This window comes from Narcine bancroftii, chromosome 3 (genome assembly GCF_036971445.1).
Source record: "Narcine bancroftii isolate sNarBan1 chromosome 3, sNarBan1.hap1, whole genome shotgun sequence".
Classification (NCBI taxonomy): domain Eukaryota; kingdom Metazoa; phylum Chordata; class Chondrichthyes; order Torpediniformes; family Narcinidae; genus Narcine; species Narcine bancroftii.
In genome coordinates, this window is record NC_091471.1 from 587,567 (window position 1) to 607,379 (window position 19,813).

At 48.6% G+C, this 19,813-nt stretch overlaps 1 pseudogene; it reads right to left on the minus strand.

Annotated features, from left to right (window-relative positions):
- Window positions 1-16,495, minus strand: part of LOC138756916 (zinc finger protein 229-like) — a 30,583-nt pseudogene extending 14,088 nt beyond the window's left edge.
- Window positions 16,496-19,813: the final 3,318 nt, after the last annotated feature.

The following is a 19,813-nucleotide window of genomic DNA, read 5'->3' on the forward strand; positions in this document are numbered from 1 at the left end:
ACTAGAATGATACCGGGGATGGAAGGACTTGCATATAAAGAAAGGTTGGATAGACTAGGCTTGTATTCTCTGGAATATAGAAGATTGAGGGGGGATCTTATAAAATTCTTAAATCAGAACTGGTCAGTTTAAGGATAAGGGGGAAGCTTTTCAGGACTGAAATGAGAAAAAATTTCTTTTCTCAGAGGGTGGTGGATCTGTGGAATTCTTTGGCACAGGAAGTAGTTGAGGCTGGTTCCTTGTCAATATTTAAGAGTAGGTTAGATTTGGCCCTTGTGTCTAAGGGGATCAAGGGATTTGGGGAGAAGGCAGGAACCGTGTACTGATCAGCCATGATCATATTGAATGGTGGTGTAGCTGGAACAACAGGAGGTGATATTCGGCAAGAAATAATACTGAGGTTCTGGTTGCCAACCATCATCAGTTCTGATAATGGGCCGCATTTTACAGCTAAAGTAAATGAAAAGTATGTAGACATCTCAGGATCAAACTGCAGTTTCACTGAGCCCACCACCCTCAGGCAGCAGGGATAGTAAAAAGCATAAATGGGACTTTATAAAATAAACTTGCTAAACTAGCGGAGGAGACAGGATTAAATTGGCTAAAGGTTCTCCCCCTGGCTCTCTTTGCAATGAGAACAACACCTCACAGGGCTTTTTTCTCTGGAGCGTAGAAGATTGAGGGGGATTTGATGGAGGTGTTCAAGATTTTAAAAGGGACAGAGAGAGTCAACGTGGATAGGCTTTTCTAATTAAGAGTGGGGGATATTCAAACCAGAGGCCATGGTTTGAGATTGAAGGGGGAAAATTATGTGAGAGATGGGAAAACTGATCTAAAATTATGAACATGAAGGAAACTAAAATTCATACATCAGTTAATGGCTGTAACCAGTACAAACAGGATGAGCTTGGGAATTAGGATGCAGGAAAGCAGAGTCAGCACGATTAACATATGAATCTTCTAGTCTTTGTGACAAGATCAATGAGCCACCATAAGAATAAGATAAGGAGCGGTAAGGAACAATAGAATGTAGGAAGTTGAGGTAGTCTGGATAGACAGAAGTGCCAAGTTCTACATATCTAATTAGTTAACCTTACACTGATTTACAAAGTTATACATATTAAATTAGTCAACCCTAGGCAGGATGAGCCAACTCTACATACCAAGAGACTGTAGCTCTGAGAATCAGGAAGGTGTGAATAAGGACAATAACATGAAGGGACACCGACAGGATACCCCCTGGTCCTCCAAGTATACTGAAACTGCACGTAGGCAGGAAGGATTGCCTCTGCCAAACCCATCCAGGGGGCAGAAGAATGTAAGGGGGAGGGTATTCTGATACTGAAATTTACTGTATAAAAGTTGGGTGAGCCCCAGTGTACATGTGTATTCCCAGGGTAAGGGGAAGCACCCAACTTTGCATTGTTGTTGTAATAAATGTTCTTTGTTCTCAATATTTGTCTCGAGCAATTTCTTTAAAGGTACTTCTATTTCTAACAATTATAAGGAGCACATGATGGGAAATTTCTTCATGCAAAGGGTGGTTGGGATGTGGAATAAGCTTCCGGCAGAGGTGGTTGAAGCAGGGACGTTATTTATATTTAAGGAAAGACTGGATAATTACATGGAGGGGAGAGGATTGAAGGGGTATGGACCAGATGCTGGACAGTGGGACTAGGAGGGTGGGGATTTGTTCCGGCATGGACTAGTAGGGCCAAACTGGCCAGTTCTGTGCTGTATATGATTATATGGTTCAAGAAGGGCCTCACATTTCAGGTTATTAAAATCTTTAATCACTAACTTTGAGTCTGCTTGTTGAACTACAACGTGACCACAACTGACCAATGAGACGAATTCTCAACATGAACTGCACATACACCAGGTGGCCAGCAGGTGGTGCTGAGAACCACCAGTGAGAACCACATGTCCATGACGTCACCTAATCCCTGATCTCTCCCCAGATCAACCAACACAAACTACATCATCTCCTACTGCCACCCCGATCTCACCCAGAATCAACAGGGATTCCCCACCTCTCCCATCTCCAACACTCATCTCCCCACAAACTTTATCATCTCCCACTGTCACCCTGATATCACCCTGAATCAACAGAGATTCCCCACCTCCTCTATCTTCCTGCCTGTCCTTCAAATTACCTTATATTTAATTTCCAATAATCTCCAACTACTTTTGTGTTATGGCCACTAACTCACTCCCCTTTGGACTGATTTGTGCCAATGGTTTATTCACCTGGTTTCCAGTGCCCTGGGCTTTCCGATAAAGTGCCCTCACACTCAATAACCATATAACCACTTACAGCACAGAACAGGCCAGTTCGGCCCTACTAGTCCATGCTATAGCAAATCCCCAACCAGCACCCGGTCCATACCCCTCTAGTCCCCTCCTATCCATGTAATGATCCAGTCTTTCCTTAAATGTAACCAATGATCCCGCCTCGACCACGTCTGCTGGAAGCTCATTCCACATCCTCACCACCCTCTGCGTAAACAAATTTTCCCTCATGTTCCCCATATAATTTTCCCCCTTCAATCTTAAACCATGTCCTCTCGTTTGAATCTCCCCCTTTCTTAATTGAAAAAGCCTATCCACATTTACTCTGTCTGTCCCTTTTAAAATCTTAAACACCTCTATCAAGTCCCCTCTCAATCTTCTACACTCCAGAGAAAAAAGCCCCAGTCTGCACAACCTTTCCCTGTAACTCAGACCCTGAAATCCTGTCAACATTCTTGTGAACCTTCTCTGCACTCTCTCTATTTTGTTTACATCTTTACTATAATTTGGTGACCAAAACTGTACACAGTACTCCAAATTTGGCCTCACCAATGCCTTATACAATTTCATCATAACCTCCCTACTCTTGAATTCAATACTCCGATTTATGAAGGCCAACATTCCAAATGCCTTCTTCACCACACCATCTACCTGAGTATCAGCCTTGAGGGTACTATTTACCATAACTCCTAAATCCCTTTGTTGCTCTGCACTCCTGAATTGTCTACCATTCAATGTATATGACCTATTTAAATTTGCCTTTCCAAAATGCAGCACCTCACATTTATCTGTATTAAATTCCATCAGCCATTTCTCAGCCCACACCTCCAGCCTTCCTAAATCACCTTTTAATATACGGTAATCTACCTCACTGTCCACAACACCACCAATCTTTGTGTCATCTGCAAACTTGCTTATCCAATTCTCTACCCCTACATCCAGATTGTTAATATATATAACAAATAATAGTGGACCCAGGACCGAACCCTGAGGAACTCCACTAGTCATCGGCCTCCAATTGGACAAACAATTGTCTACCACTACTCTCTGACACCTTCCATTCAACCACTGCTGAATCCATTTCACTACCTCCTCATTTATACCTAATGCCTCCTCCTTTTTTCCTAACCTCCTGTGGGGAACTTTGTCAAAAGCTTTACTAAACTCTAAATAGACAACATCCACAGCTTTCCCTTCATCAACCTCTTTTGTAACCCCGTCGAAGAACTCAATCAGGTTTGTCAAGCATGATCTACCCCTGACAAAACCATGCTGATTACTCCCTATCAATCCTTGTACGTCCAAAAATTTGTAAATAGCATCCCTCAGATGCTATTACAGTGTTCCATCAACTTACCCACCACAGACGTCAGACTTACAGGCCTATAATTCCCAGGTGTGCATTTGGACCCTTTCTTAAACAGAGGAACCACATGCGCCACCCTCCAATCCTTTGGTACCACCCCCGTGGCCAGTGACGTCCTAAATATCTCTGTTAATGTCCCCACTAACTGTCCACTAGCCTCCCTGAGTGTCCTAGGGAATATTTTGTCCGGTTCGGGAGATTTATCCACCTTTATCTTTTTTAACATAGCCATCACTACCTCCTCGGTTATCCTTATATGCTTCATGACCTCCCCATTATTTTTCTTCACTTCAACTGGTTCAACATTTTTTTCCCTAGTGAATACCGAGGCAAAGAAATCATTCAAAATTTCCCCCATTTCCTCTGACTTCTCACTCAGCCTACCCTCGCTATCTACAAGGGGTCCAATTTTATCTCTCACTAATCTTTTACTTTTAATGTACTTATAGAAATCCTTTGGATTTATTTTTACTCTGTCAGCCAAAGCCTCTTCATGCCTTTATTTGGCCTTTCTAATTTCTTTCTTAAGATTCCTTCTACACTCCTTGTAGTCCTCCTTCAACTTCTCAGCTCCCTGCTCTTTATACCTCCTGTACACCTCCCTTTTTCTCCTAACCAAATTTCCAATATTCCTCGAAAACCAAGCCTCCCTATGACTTCCAGCCTTTCCTTTGATCCAGACTGGGACATAACTACTCTGTACCCTCAAAATTTTTTTTTTGAATATCCTCCATTTTTCATTAACATCCTTACCTGAAAATATCCTGTCCCACTCAATACTCCCCAAATCCCTTCTTATTCCTACGAAATTTGCTCTTTTCCAATCCAGAACCTCAACTTTAGGCTTCTCCTTGCTCTTCCTTAAAACTACCCTAAAACTAACAGAATTATGGTCACTAGACCCAATTGGTTCTCCAACATTAATGTCCGCTACCTGACCTAGCTCGTTCCCTAACAGGAGATCCAGTATTACACCATCCCGAGTCGGTTCTTCTACTAATTGAACACATTTAACGAACTCCAGCCCATCCAGCCCTCTAACCGTATGGGTATCCCAATCAATGTGTGGGAAGTTAAAATCTCCCATGATCACTACCCTATGATTTTCACAAATATACGTTATCTCCCTATAAATTTGTTCCTCTAATTCCCTTGGCACATTTGGTGGTCTGTAATACACCCCTATTAGCACCCTCTTGCCTCCTCCACCTTTCAATTCCACCCAAACAGCCTCACTGGTCGATCCCTCCATACCATCCTGCGACCTCACGGCAGTAATGCCCTCCCTAACAAGCAGAGCAACTCCTCCTCCTTTTTTACCCCCTGATCTATCACATCTAAAACAAATGTATCCTGGAACATTAAGTTGCCAGTCCTGCCCCTCCTGCAGCCAGGTCTCACTAATTTCCACAATATCGTGACCCCAAGTATCTATCCATGCTCTCAGCTCATCTACCTTGTTCACTATGCTTCTTGCATTAAAATATATGCATCTCAGAGAATGACCCTCACATATATTCTCTTTTTTACCTTCTACCCTAATCTCCATCCTACCTTTGTTATCTTTTTTATTCCTAGCTAGGTGGCCATACTCCCTGGACACTGCTCTCACCCTCTGTTCCCCACCCCCCTGCCAAACTAGTTTAAACCTACCCCCACAGCTCTAGCAAATCAACTTGCCAGCACATTGGTCCCCCTCCAGTTCAAGTGGAGTCCGTCCCTCTTGTACAGGTCCGACCTTCCCCAGAAGAGATCCCAATGATCCAGAAATCTTATCCCTTGCCCCCTGCACCATCTCTTTAGCCACGCATTCATCCTCCACATCCTCCTATTTCTACCCTCACTAGCTCGTGGCACGGGCAGCAATCCAGAGATTACTACCTTGGAAGTCCTGTTTTTTAACTTCCTACCTAATTCTACATCATCCTGTTTCAGGACCTCATCCCCACTTCTAACTAAGTCATTGGTCCCCACATGGACCACGACTTCTGGCTGTTCTCCTTCCCCTTGCAGAATGCTATGTACTCGATCAGAGATATCCTTGACCCTGGCACCAGGGAGGCAACAAACCAACCTGGATCCCCGATCTCTTCCCACAAACCTTCTATCTGTCCCTCTGACTAATGAGTCCCCAACTACAAGAATCCTATTCTTATCCTTCTTTCCCTTCTGAACCTCAGGGGCAGCCCCTGTGCCAGAGACCTGACCCCCACGACTTGTCCCTGATAAGCTGTTCCCCCCAACAGTATCCAAAGCCGAATACATGTTGCTGATGGGCACTTCCACAGGGGTACTCTGCACTGGCGCTCTCCCTCCTTTCCTCACAGTCACCCAATTCCCTGACTCCTGCCTTCTAGGGGTGACTGTCTCCCTGTAACTCCTCACTATCACTCCCTCTGCTTCCCTTATGATCCTCAGTTCATCCAACTGCAGCTCAAGCTCCCTAACACGGTAACTCATTATGTGCAATTGGATGCACCTTTTGCAGGTGTAGTCGTTAGGAACAGCTGTGGTGTCTCCGACTTCCCACATCCCACAACTGGAGCACTTAACTACCCCAACTGACTCCATTTCCTCCTTTCTTACTATAATACCCTTTACTAATAAGCTCCTTCTTAGCCCCTGCTCACCGAAGTCCCTCAAACCAAAGTCCCCACTGCTTCACTGGGCCACTCACTCACTGCGCCGCTCCTCGCTGGCCGCTCCCCCCTTTTCTACTCCTTTTATTTGCCCCTTACCAATTAACCCCAATTAACTCCCAGCTCCTCCTCCTCCTCTCACCCGACACCAGGCACTGACTCACTGTCTCCTCCGACCCCGAGTCTGACCTGACTGAGCCCAAATGACTTTTTCAATCAAGTTGCAATGTGGCCTTCTTAGTCTATTGCGTTGAATTTTTTTTGTCCTCTGTTTTGATTTTTCTACCATGTCTTTCATGAAAGTCGTGGTCGTAGGTGCCTTTGTAGAACCCAGTGATCAGAGCCCATTCCCTGATAGCCCTGGTTCCATGTTCTAGTGCGCTCCACTCTGCCTGGCACTGCAGATCCCATTCTAAAAGGGAGGGGGACGTGGCCTGGACCACCACACTCACACAGTCCCAAAAGGGAGGGGGACATGGCCTGGATCACCATACTCACACAGTCCCAAAAGGGAGGGGGACATGGCCTGGACCACCACACTCACACAGTCCCAAAAGGGAGGGGGACATGGCCTGGACCACCACACTCACACAGTCCCAGAGGAATGCATCCTGGCCAGCCACCTCCGGCGACACCCGCAGGTTGTTTCCCAGGATGCCCGCTTCCCAATGGGACAGATTCACTCTACCAGCCTGTTCCAATGGGGAGGTAGAGGAGGGTCAGGGTGCCACGAGTTTCCCCAAAAAGCTGACTGGACTGGGGAAAATCGCTATAGATGACAGCTGGGAGAGTCCCTGACCACGTGGCTGCCTTGGCTCATGCACACATGCGCACAGACAAGGGGCAGACAATACACTTACATCACTCACTACTATAACAGACAATTAAAAAGTTAAAAGATGCAACAAACACCTGCCACCATCGATCTGGGTGGGTACAGCACCCTGATTAGTCAGGGAAAGTATTGTCACAACACAGGCACAATAAAGATTCTCAGCATGAACCACAATAAGCCCCAGCCCATTACTAGCACACACCTTGCAAATGGCCCATAGTTTGCAACCTGGAGTGGAGCTCAGGTTTGTTTCCAGGAGTAAAGAGACCCAGTTCCTCTTCGTGTTTGGCTTTATACCCCATACGGCTAATGGGGCCGTCACAGGTACGCCCAAAATAAATCAGAAGGTATGTGCTCACCTGTGGGAGTTTGCAAGAGCCCTCATTGCTGCTCCAGGTACTCCCACCATTGAGGCACCACCACCCCCCCCCCCACCCTACCTCAATACTGAGGAGCTCACTTATCTGTTCAATGCAACCTCCTCTTCAATCCTGGCTCCATTCAAATTAATAAACCCAATCCCAAGACAATGCCTTGACCTAACAATGTGACCAAGGCCCTAAGAACAGAATGAAGGAAAGCTGAACAGAGGTGGAAGTGAGACAAACTCTATGTCTCCCTCGAGATCTGGAAATGCAACCTGAACGCACATCAGGAGGCCGAGAAAACAAAATTCCTCGCCAATAACTCCTGTAACCCCAGAGTCTTCTTTAGCACCATAACGTCAGTTGTCGGCCCTCCACCCACTACAAACCTGGACACATATCCTGCCAAATGTGAGTATTTTAAAAATTCTTCATCAACAAAGGAAAAATATCCCTCCCCCCCACCACCCAGAACCTAACTGAACCACGCCTTTGTCCACACACCTGACAGATGCCAAGAAGAGGGGCCATATCACCTGAATTCTGCCCTCCAGTGGCTGCTGTGTGGCTCAGAATCGACCAAGATGCTGCTATTTAAATACAAGGCCCTCAACTACCTTGACCTTCCCCCCCACCACACATCTCTAATCTGCTTACAACCTACTCCACTCCACTACCGCAGGACACCTACCTGTTCCGAGCACTAAGCTCAAACAAAGGGAGACCAGGCCTTCACAGTTGCAGCCCCCAAACTGTGAAATAGCATTCCCCTGGCCATTAAACTCTCCCCTACCTCAACTGCTTTAAATCCAGGTTAAACCTGTATCTTCTATCGTTAGCATTTAATGTCTGAAACCCTTTGTATTTTCCCAACCTCCGACAGCATTGCACTATTCACTGCCAACATGAGAGCAGAGCTTGGTGGCTGCCATGTTGCATTTGGCCTCGATCTATACTGTAGTTTGGAGGGAACAGGAGAGAAGGAGATACGGAGCACATCCAGTGCCACCACCCCCCCTCCTCCTCATCAGTCCCCACCCCGTCCAGCACTGGGATTCCATGCCTGTGGGTCCAAGAGGGGCCACATAGTCCCTGAAGGGGTCGACAGCGTAAAAGGTTTGGGGACCCCTGCCCCTTCCTAACCATGAATCTGTTGGAATGTTTCTGAAACATTGCAGCAGGACTTGCCTCATCCAACTCCTCCAGCAGCACATTTCATGCACTCAACACCCTCTGTGTGGAAACAATTACCCCTCAGGTTCCTAATAAAGCTCTCCCCTCTCACCATAAATCTATGTCCTCTGGTTACCGATTCCCCCACTCAGCCTGAGCACCTTCCCCTCCCCCCAACCACCCCCCGCCCCCATGAGTGGCTGCCCCCTGAGTGCGACAGCCCATTCCACTTTTAACAGGTTTCCCCACTACCTGGGCATCAGGCGGACCTGGCTCCTCCCTGTTTAGGTTGGAGGAGACGGGTTGAACTAGATGCTGGTGTCAAACTTGGTGTCTCAACAGGGTAGAGGGCTTGGAGAGCTCCGTACCAGACTGGGTGCAGATGAACAGTCTCTCCCCCCTGGTGTGACCTTCTGGTGTTCCCGCAGGCCAGATGAGTGTTTTGAGAGGCTGGTGTCAAAACGTCTCAACTCCTGTCTGAGTAGTGACAAGGAACCGTTCAAATTGACCTTCTGCAGCAAAAGGTCTCCAGAAGATTCCACCCCTAGATGCATATTCCCCTCACCGCCTTCCGCAGGGACTGGCCTCTCCATAACTCCCTTGTCCACTCTCCCACCAATCATCCCCTTGGGACCTACCCGTGTCCACAGGAGATGCACCCACACCTCCTCCCTCATTCGAGGCCCCAAACAATCCTTCTAACTGAAGCATCATTTCACTCGTGAATCTGCAGCGATCATCTACTACATCCAGTGCTCCTGCTGTGGTCTCCTCTACATTGGAAAAACTGGACCAGAATGGAATATTGTTTCGTTAAGCACCTCAGGCCTGTCCCCCACAATAGTGTAGATCTCCCAGTGGCCACCCAATTCCTTGCCATGGTCAGTACACGGCCAGAGGGGGCAATCACATCGCCTCTTCAATTTGACATTTCGGCTTACGAAAGGTTCCGTTGGGACACTCTAGTTTTGTAGAAAGGGGTATAGCTGTACTCTCTGAAACACCCGTCCATTTTGTTTTAATCGTAACTTGGTGAGACTTGAACTCACCACCCTTTTAACACAACAGGACCTCCCCTTCCTCTTACATCATCTGTAATCAACAGCTGGGGTGGAAAATCAACCCCACCTTTTACTACTCGGGTCTCTAGGGATCTTGTCACACTTGTCCAGGTCAGACAGGGGAAAGGGTCTACACCGCACCAACGATAACAGAGAGACGAAGGTAATCTTACCTTGTGGGCCCCTCGGTCTCTGTCTCCAGAGACTGGCGTTGGCAACTTATTCAGCCCACTCCTGCTCAGCGACCCCTAAATTGAGACCCTGGAAAGAAGGACAAGTGTTAATGTTTTTGTGGCTTCTAAACCTTGAACAAATTTCAGGACGTAACTTTGTTAAAAGTACAACTTTATTATTTCTGCAAAACTTGAATTCAGTTAACACAGAGTGCACTGCAACAGAGAACTTACATAGGAACATAGGAAGTAGGAAGAGGAGGAGGCCAAAAATGGCCCATCGAGCCTGCTCCGCCATTCAATTCGATCATGGCTGATCTAATTTATGACCTAACTCCACCTACCTGTCTTCTCCCCATATCCCCTAATTCCTCTATCATGTAAAAATTTATCTAACCGAATTTTAAATATGTTTAATGAGGCAGCCTCAACCACTTCCCTGGATAGAGAATTCCAAACATTCACTACTCTCTGGGGAAAACTACTTTTCCTCATCTCTGTCCTAAATCTACTCCCCCGAATCTTGAGACTGTGTCCTCTCGTTTTAGTTTCCCCAGCCAGCTCAAAAAACCTTCCTACATCTATCCTATCCGTACCCTTCATAACCCTATATGTTTCTATAAGATCTCCTCTCATTCTTCTGAACTCAAGCGAATACAATCCTAGACGATTTAATCTTTCATCACAAGTCAACCCCTTCATCCCAGGGATCAACCTAGTAAACCTCCTCTGGACCGTCTCCAAAGCCAGTATATCTTTCCTCAAATATGGAGACCAGAACTGGACACAGTACTCCAGGTGCGGTCTCACCAGTACCTTGTACAGTTGCCATATTACCTCCCTACTCCTGAATTCAATTCCTCTAGCGATGAAGGCCAACATTCCATTTGCCTTCTTAATAACCTGCTGCACCTGCAACCTAACTTTTTGCGATTCATGCACAAGCCCTCCCAAGTCCCTCTGCACAACAGCATACTGTAGTTTTTCACCCTTTAAATAATATTCAGCTCTTATTTTTCTTGCCAAAGTGGATAACCTCACACTTACTAACATTGTACTCCATCTGCCAGACCTTTGCCCACTCATCCAGCTTAACTCTATCCCTCTGCAGACTCTCCACATCCTCATTACAATTTGCTCTTCCACTCAATTTGGTGTCATCCGCAAACATGGCTACACCACATTTTGTCCCCTCCTCCAAGTCATCAATGTAAATGATGAACAGTTGTGGGCCTAACACCAACCCCTGCGGCACCCCACTTACCACTCTCTGCCCACCTGAAAAACTCCCATTTATCCCGACTCTCTGCCTCCTGTCAGACCACCAATTTTCAATCCAGGCCAATAGACTTCCCCGGACTCCACTTTGCTGTAACTTACTGATAAGTCTCTTATGTGGCACCTTATCAAACGCTTTCTGGAAATTCAAATATACAACATCAATCTGTTTCCCTCAATCCAATGCATCCATTATATCCTCAAAGAATCCTAACAAGTTTGTCAAACAAGATCTTCTCTTTCTAAAACCATGCTGCGTCTGCCTGATTGAACCCTTACATTCCAAAAGTTTCACTATTTCATCTTTAATGACGACTTCAAGCATTTTTCCAACTACAGACGTCAAGCTAATTGGCCAACAATTTCCAGTCTTCTCCCTACATCCCTTCTTAAAAAGTGGTGCGACATTTGCTGTCTTCCAGTCTGCCGGGACCTGCCCAGAGTCCAAGGAATTTTGGTCTTTGACCACCAATGCATCAACTATAACCTGCCATTTCCTTCAGAACCCTTGGATGCATATCATCAGGACCAGGTGATTTGTCTGGCTTTAGTCCCATTAGTTTCTCCATCACTACTTCCTTTGTAACAACTATTTTATCAAGGCCCTCCCCAACATTCGCATCCTTAACTCTGCACTTGGGCATGCTGGATGTGTCTTCCACCGTGAAGACTGATGCAAAATATTTGTTCAATGCCTCAGCCATTTCCTCATTTTTTGCTACCAGTTTTCCTTTCTCATCCTCCAAGGGTCCTATGTTAACTCTGGCCACCCTCTTCCGTTTTATATATTTATAACATTTTTTGCTTTCTGTTTTTATATTTTGTGCCAATTTACTTTCATAATCCTTTTTCCCATTTCTTATTACCCGCTTTGTAACCCCTTGTTGTCTCTTAAAGTTTTCCCAATCTTCCAGTTTCCCACTGCTCTTTGCAGCTTTGTACACCTGCACCTTCAATTTCATACTCTCCTTTATTTCCTTTGTTAACCACGGTTGATTTTTCCCTCTCTTGCTGCCCTTTTTCCTGACCGGAATATATTTTTGTTGAGCATTACAAAATATTTATTTGAAAATCTTCCACTGTTCCTCAACTGTTTCATCAATTAGCCTGTGCTCCCAGTCCACTCTGCCCAATTTCTCCCTCATCCGATGGTAGTCACCCTTGTTTAAGCATAATATATTAGTTTTAGATCTAACTCTTTCCCCTTCCATCTGAATGAGAAATTCAATCCTACTATGAGCGCTATTTCCTAGATGGTCTCTAACGATTACATCATTTACTCTACCTATCTCATTGATTCTACCTATTGTCTCATTGGGACACCAACATCCCCCTCCCCCCGACAACACAGACTCACTTCTCCTTCCCCTGACAATACGGACTTGCAGCCCACCCAGTCCCTGATAACATGGGGACCCCACCCCATCTTTAAAAACACGGAACGCTGCACCCTCACCCACCTTTTAGAACATGGAAACTCCCCCTCATTTTAGAACACGGGATCTCCCACACCTTTTAGTACAAGGGAACGCCCCCCCCACCTTTTAGAACACGGGAACACCCTCACCACCTTTTAGACATGTGAACGCCTCCCAACTTTTAGAACACAGGATACACCCCCACATTGAATAACACGCCCCCACCTTCTAGAACATGTAAACATGCCCCCCCACCTTTTAAAACACAGGAACACCCCCCCACCTTTTAGAACATGAGAACGTACCCCCACCTTTTAGAACACAGAACACCCTCCACCTTCTAGAACATGGTAATGCCCACCCACCTTTTAGAACACAGGAAAATTCCCCCCCCTTTTAGAATACGGGACACCCCCACATTTTAGAACACAGGAACACGCCACCCAACCTTTTAGAACACAGAAACACACCCACCCCACCTTTTAGAACATGGGACACACCCACCCCACCTTTTAGAACATGGGACACACCCACCCCACCTTTTAGAACATGGGACACACCCACCCCACCTTTTAGAACATGGGACACCCCCCAACTTTTAGAACACAGGATACACCCCAACTTTTAGAACACAGGATACACCCCAACTTTTAGAACACAGGATACACCCCAACTTTTAGAACACAGGATACACCCCAACTTTTAGAACACAGGATACACCCCAACTTTTAGAACACTGCAACATGCCCCCACATTTTAGAACAATGGACACCCCCCCAACCTTTTTCAACATGGGAACACCCTCCCACCTTTAAGGACACTGGAATACCTCCACCTTTTAGAACACAGAAACATGACCTCCCCCCCACCATTTAGAACACGGGAACAATCCCTCCACCATTTAGAACACAGGAACAGACCCCACCCCACCTTTTAGAACACGGAACACCCCCCACCTTTTAGAACATGGTAATGCACACCCACCTTTTAGAACACAGGAAAATGCCACCCCACCTTTTAGAACATGGGATACACCCACCCCATCTTTTAGAACATGGGATACACCCAACTCACCTTTTAGAACATGGGATACACCCACCCCACCTTTTAGAACATGGGATACACCCACCCCACCTTTTAGAACATGGGACACCCCCCAACTTTTAGAACATGGGATACACCCACCCCACCTTTTAGAACACTGCAACATGCCCCCACATTTTAGAACAATGGACACCCCCCCCCACATTTTTCAACATGAGAACACCCTCCCACCTTTAAGAACACTGGAACACCTCCACCTTTTAGAACACAGAAACACAAGCCCTGCACCATTTAGAACACAGGAACAGACCCCCCACCTTTTAGAACACAGGAACACCCCTCACCTTTTAGAACATGGTAATGCACACCCACCTTTTAGAACACGGGAAAATGCCACCCCACCTTTTAGAACATGGGACACACCCACCCCACCTTTTAGAACCTGGGACACCCCCAACTTTTAGAACACAGGAACGCACCCCTCTCATTTTAGAACACACAAAGCCCCCCACCTGTTAGATCATGATAACGCCATGCCCACCAGAATTTAGAACAATAGAACATGCCCCCCCCACTTTTTTGAACACGGGACACTCCCCACCTTTAGAACACTGTAACTCGCCCCCACATTTTAGAACAATGGACACCCCTCCACCTTTTTCAACATGGGAACACCCACCCACCTTTTAGAACACAGGAAAATGCCACCCCACCTTTTAGAAAATGGGACACACCCACCTCACCTTTTAGAACCTGGGACACCCCCAACTTTTAGAACACAGGAATGCACCCCCTCATTTTAGAACACACAAAGCCCCCCACCTGTTAGAACATGATAATGCCATGCCCACCAGAATTTAGAACACTGGAACATGCCCACCCACCTTTTCGAACACAGGACACTCCCCACCTTTAGAACACAGGAACGCGTCCCCCACATTGTAGAAAACGGGAACTCACCCCACCTTTTAAACATAGCAATGCACTACCCCACCTTTTAGATCACAGGAACATGCACTCCCCACACATTTTAGAACACAGGAATGGCCCCAATCTTTTATAACATGGGATACCCCCACCCCACCTTTTAGAACACGAGATTCCCCCCCACCTTTAAGAACATGGGACACTCCCCAACTTTAGAACACAGGAACACGCCACCCCACCTTTTAGAACACAGGAACACACCAGCCCACCTTTTAGAACATGGGACACTCTCCCCCCACCTTTCAGAACATGGGAACACGCCACCCCACCTTTTTGAACATGGGACACCCGCACCTTTTAGATCAGGCCCCACCCTACCTTTTAGAACACAGGACATCACCTCACCATTTAGAACACTGTACACACCCCCACCTTTTATAACATGGAATGACCCCCCCCCCCCACCTTTTAGAACACAGGAACAAGGTCCCCAACTTTAAGAACACAGGAACATGCCCCACCACATTTAAGAACACAGTTCACCCCCCACCATTAAGAACACGGGAACACTCCATCTTTAAGAACATGGGACCCCCAACCTTTTAGAACATGGGAACATGCCCCCCCCCCACTTTTAGAACACAGGACAACCCCCACCTTTTAGAACACGGAAACACGCCACCCAACCTTTTAGAACACAAACACCCCACCCTTCATGAACGTGGGACACACTCCCCCCCCCTCGAGAACGCGGGACACACACACCCCCCCCCTCGAGAACGCGGGACACACACCCCCCCCTCGAGAACGCGGGACACACACCCCCCCCCTCGAGAACGCGGGACACACTCCCCCCCCCCTCGAGAACGCGGGACACACACCCCCCCTTCGAGAACGTGGGACACACACACCCCCTTCGAGAACGTGGGACACACACACCCCCTTCGAGAACGTGGGACACACACCCCCCCTCGAGAACGCGGAAAACCCCCCCCCCTCGAGAACGTGGGACACACACACCCCCTTCGAGAACGCGGGACACACACCCCCCCCTCGAGAACGCGGGACACACACCCCCCCCTCGAGAACGCGGGACACACTCCCCCCCCCTCGAGAACGCGGGACACACACACCCCCCCCAACAACCTCGGAGAGCACCGGGATACCTCTCACCTCCACGCCAGGGGTCCCAACGCTTCACCAGGCGCGGAGGGAACGGCGCTCATGACGCGAAACGTCTCCATGACGTCAGTACGCACTCCTCGACCGGCAGCACGTGACGGTCGGCAGCAGCCTGCGAGCAATGGCTGAGAGCGTTGTCAATCATAGACGGGCAGGAGCGAACTGTCAATCAGAGGGGGCGGTACTGATCGAGCTGTCCATCAGAGGAGGGGGCGTGTGAGCTGTCCATCAGAGGAGGTGGGGCGGGTGGGCTGTCCATCAGATGAGGGGGCGGGATGAGCTGTCCATCAGAGGAGGGGGCGGGGTGAGCTGTCCATCAGAGGAGGGGGCGGGATGAGCTGTCCATAAGAGGAGGGGGCGGGGTGAGCTGTCCATCAGAGGAGGCGGGGCGTGTGAGCTGTCCATCAGAGGAGGGGGCGGGGTAAGATGTCCGTCAGAGGAGGCGGGGCGGAGCGAGCTGTCCGTCAGAGGAGGGGGCGAGGCGAGCTGTCCGTCAGAGGAGGCGGGGCGGGTGAGCTGTCCGTCAGAGGAGGGGGCGTGGTGAGCTGTCTATCAGAGGAGGCGGGGCGGGCGAGCTGTCTATCAGAGGAGGCGGGGCTGAGCGAGATGTCCATCAGATGAGGGGGCGGGGTGAGCTGTCCAACAGAGGGGGCGAGGCTGAGCGAGCTGTCCATCAGAGGAGGCGGGGCGGGGTGAGCTGTCCATCAGAGGAGGCGGGGCGTGTGAGCTGTCCATCAGAGGAGGCGGGGCGTGTGAGCTGTCCATCAGAGGAGGGGGCGGGGTGAGCTGTCCATCAGAGGAGGCGGGGCGTGTGAGCTGTCCATCAGAGGAGGCGGGGCGTGTGAGCTGTCCATCAGAGGAGGCGGGGCGGGCGAGCTGTCTATCAGAGGAGGGGGCGGAGTGAGCTGTCCATCAGAGGAGGCGGGGCGTGTGAGCTGTCCATCAGAGGAGCGGCCGGCCCGGGTCAGCGAGACGTTCCCAGGTGAAATCTGCCCCCGGGGAAACGCAGTGTGAATCGTGACCGGGAAGAAGGTGGAAGAAAGCAGCGAGGAAGGGGGGACAGAGTCTGAGCGACTGTCAGGAGGGGGAGGAAGGGCCCTGGATGATGGGAACCAGCCCGGAACCTCCGTCCTGGATCGTTCCCTTTGCTACATCAGGACACGGTTGGAGCTGCCGAGTTTCTCCCGCCTTGTGTGTTTCCACTTCAACCCCGGGGTCTGCACTTCCGGGTTTCACTTGGTGCAAACAAACGAACGATGCAAAGCAGGAAAGAAATCTCCAAGAACAAATCAAGTTCAAAGTGAGAGTCCTTCAACGAGTCGTTGACGGGTCTGATGGTGGAGGGGGAGCAGCTGTTCCCGAACCTGCTGCTGGGAGTCCTGTGGCCCCGACCCCTCTTTCCTGATGGCAGCAGCGAGAACAGAGCGTCTGCTGGGTGGGGTGGGTCTTTGATGGTCGCTGCTGCTCTCCATCCGTGTCCTCGATGGTGGGGAGGCTTTTGCCAGTGATGTATTGGGCTGTGTCCATGATGTTTTGCAGATCTTTCCGCTCAGGGCTATTGGTGCCCACCGACCAGGCTCACACTTTCCACAACCCTCTCAATCAGTTGGCCAGTTTTTGATGTCGTCCCAACCCTCCGCAAACTCTGAAGAAGGTGCAGGTGCTGACGTGCTTTCGTCACCATGACATTCGTGTGTAGGGTCCAGGAAAGGTCCTCAGAAATAGTGGCTCCCAGGAATTTAAATGTGCTCACCCTCTGATTCCCCAATGATCACTGGATCGTTCATCTCTGGTTTTCCCCTCGTGAGATCCACAATCACTTTCTTGGATTTGGTGACATTGAGTCTCTCCTGCCCGCTGACATTATCACCCCTTTAATTCTGGGATATCGTCAGCAAATTGTCAATGGTTATTGTCACGCGGAGCGACACATTCAGAAGTGTAAAGTAAGCAGAGCAGGGGGCTAAGAACACAGCCCTGTGGTGCTCTGGTACTGATGGAGATTGTGGAGGAGATGTTCTTCCCGACCTTCACTGATTGTGGTCTGGAGGTGAGGAAATCCAGGATCCATCAAAGGGGAGGGGAACTAGGGGGATAAAGGGGCAAAGGAGGAGGGCACAAGGAGGGATAAAGGGGCAAAGGGGAGGGCACAAGGAGGGATAAAGGGGCAAAGGGGAGGGCACAAGGAGGGATAAAGGGGCAAAGGGGAGGGCACAAGGAGGGATAAAGGGTCAAAGGGGAGGGCACAAGGAGGTATGAAGGGGCAAAGGGGAGGGCACAAGGAGGGATAAAGGGGCAAAGGGGAGGGCACAAGGAGGGATAAAGGGGCGAAGGGGGAGGTAAACAAGTGGGGAATAAAGGGGCAGGGGAACAAGGGGGGAATAAAGGGGGAGGGAACAAGGGGGGATAAAAGGGGAGGGGAACAAGGGGGATAAAGGGGCGAAAGGCAGGGGAACAAGGGATAAAAGGGCAAGGGAAGGGCACAAGAGATAAAGGGGCAAAGAGGAGGGGAACAAGGGGGATAAAGTGGAGAAGGGAAATGGGAGTGTGGAATAAAACTGAGCAGAAATGGGGAAAATAGACAGTCAAAGGGGCAGGACCCCCCTTCATGCTCATTGAGTGGCAGGTGAGTTGGTCCAGGCCTAATGAAGGGCAGGTGTGGGGGTCTGAGCTTGGCAAGGGGCAAGTGGGGGGTGTCCAGGCTCGGCAAGGGGCAGGTGGGGGGTCCAGGCTTGTCGTGGGGTCCGGGTTTGACAAGGGGCAGGTGGGGGGGGAGAGTCCAGGCTGAGTGATGGACAAGAATAGGAGAGAATATATTGAGTAAGAGGTCAGGACTTACCATGCACAAATCCATGCTGACTGTCCTTAATCCACCCATAAACATAAATATCTTGTCACTCAGAACTCCTTCCAATAATTTACCTACTACTGACATCAGGTGCACTGGCCAATAGTTACTTGGTTTATTTTTGGAGCCCTTTTTAAACAACAGGACAATGTGAGCTACCTTGCATCCTCTAGCACCTCTCCCATTGCTGAGGACATTTTGAATATATCCATCACGGCCGCTGCAATTTCTTGACTTGTCTCCCTCAAGGTGCCAGGGAATATCATTTCCAGCGCAGGGGATTATTCTCCCTTTATCTGCTGTAAGGCAGCACCACCTCCTCGTCCTTAATCTCTGTTTATTCCATAACCCATCCAATTGTTTCACTTCCATCCACATAGATTCTGCCAGTTTCCTGAGTAAATACTGATGAAAAAAAAACTCCCCCATTACGTGAGACTCCACATAGTTAACCATCTGAACCTCTCGGGGACCAATTTTGTCCCTGTTTTCCTCTTTCTCTTAACGTACTTGTAGAAACCCTTTGGATTTACCTTCACATTATCTGCCAAATCACCCTCATGCCTTCTTTTTGCATCCTGATTTTCCTCTTTACTATTCTCTTACATTTTCCCTACTCTGCTAGTACCTCATTTGCTCCTTGTTGCCTCTATCTGTTATACACCTCTCTCTCCTTCTTAATCTTATCACCAATATCCCTCAAAAACCAAGGCTCCTTATGCCTGTTGATTTTGCCTTTAATCCTGCGAGGAACATGCAAACTCTGAACCCTCAAAATCTCACCCTTGAAGGCCTTGACTTGCCGGACACGTCCTTGCCAGAAAATAGCTTCTTCCAATCAACTCCTTTCTCATTTCCACAAAATTGGCCTTTCTCCAATTTAGGACCTCAACTTGAAGACCAGACCTATCCTTATCCACAAGGAACTTGAAACTAATGACATTATGGTCACTGGGCCGAAAATGCTCATCTACATAGACTTCTGCCCTTGACCTGCCTGGTTCCCCAGTAAGAGATCCAGTATTGCCCTCTCTCTCATTGGTACCTGTACATATTGATGTAGAAAACATTCCTGAACACATTTGACAAACTCCAAGTCATCCAGTCCTTTTGCAGAATGGGAGCCCCAGCCAATATGTGGAAGGTTGGATGTTGGTTCCCCTCCAGTTCAGATGCAAACCATCCCATCGGAACAGGACCCACCTTCCCTGG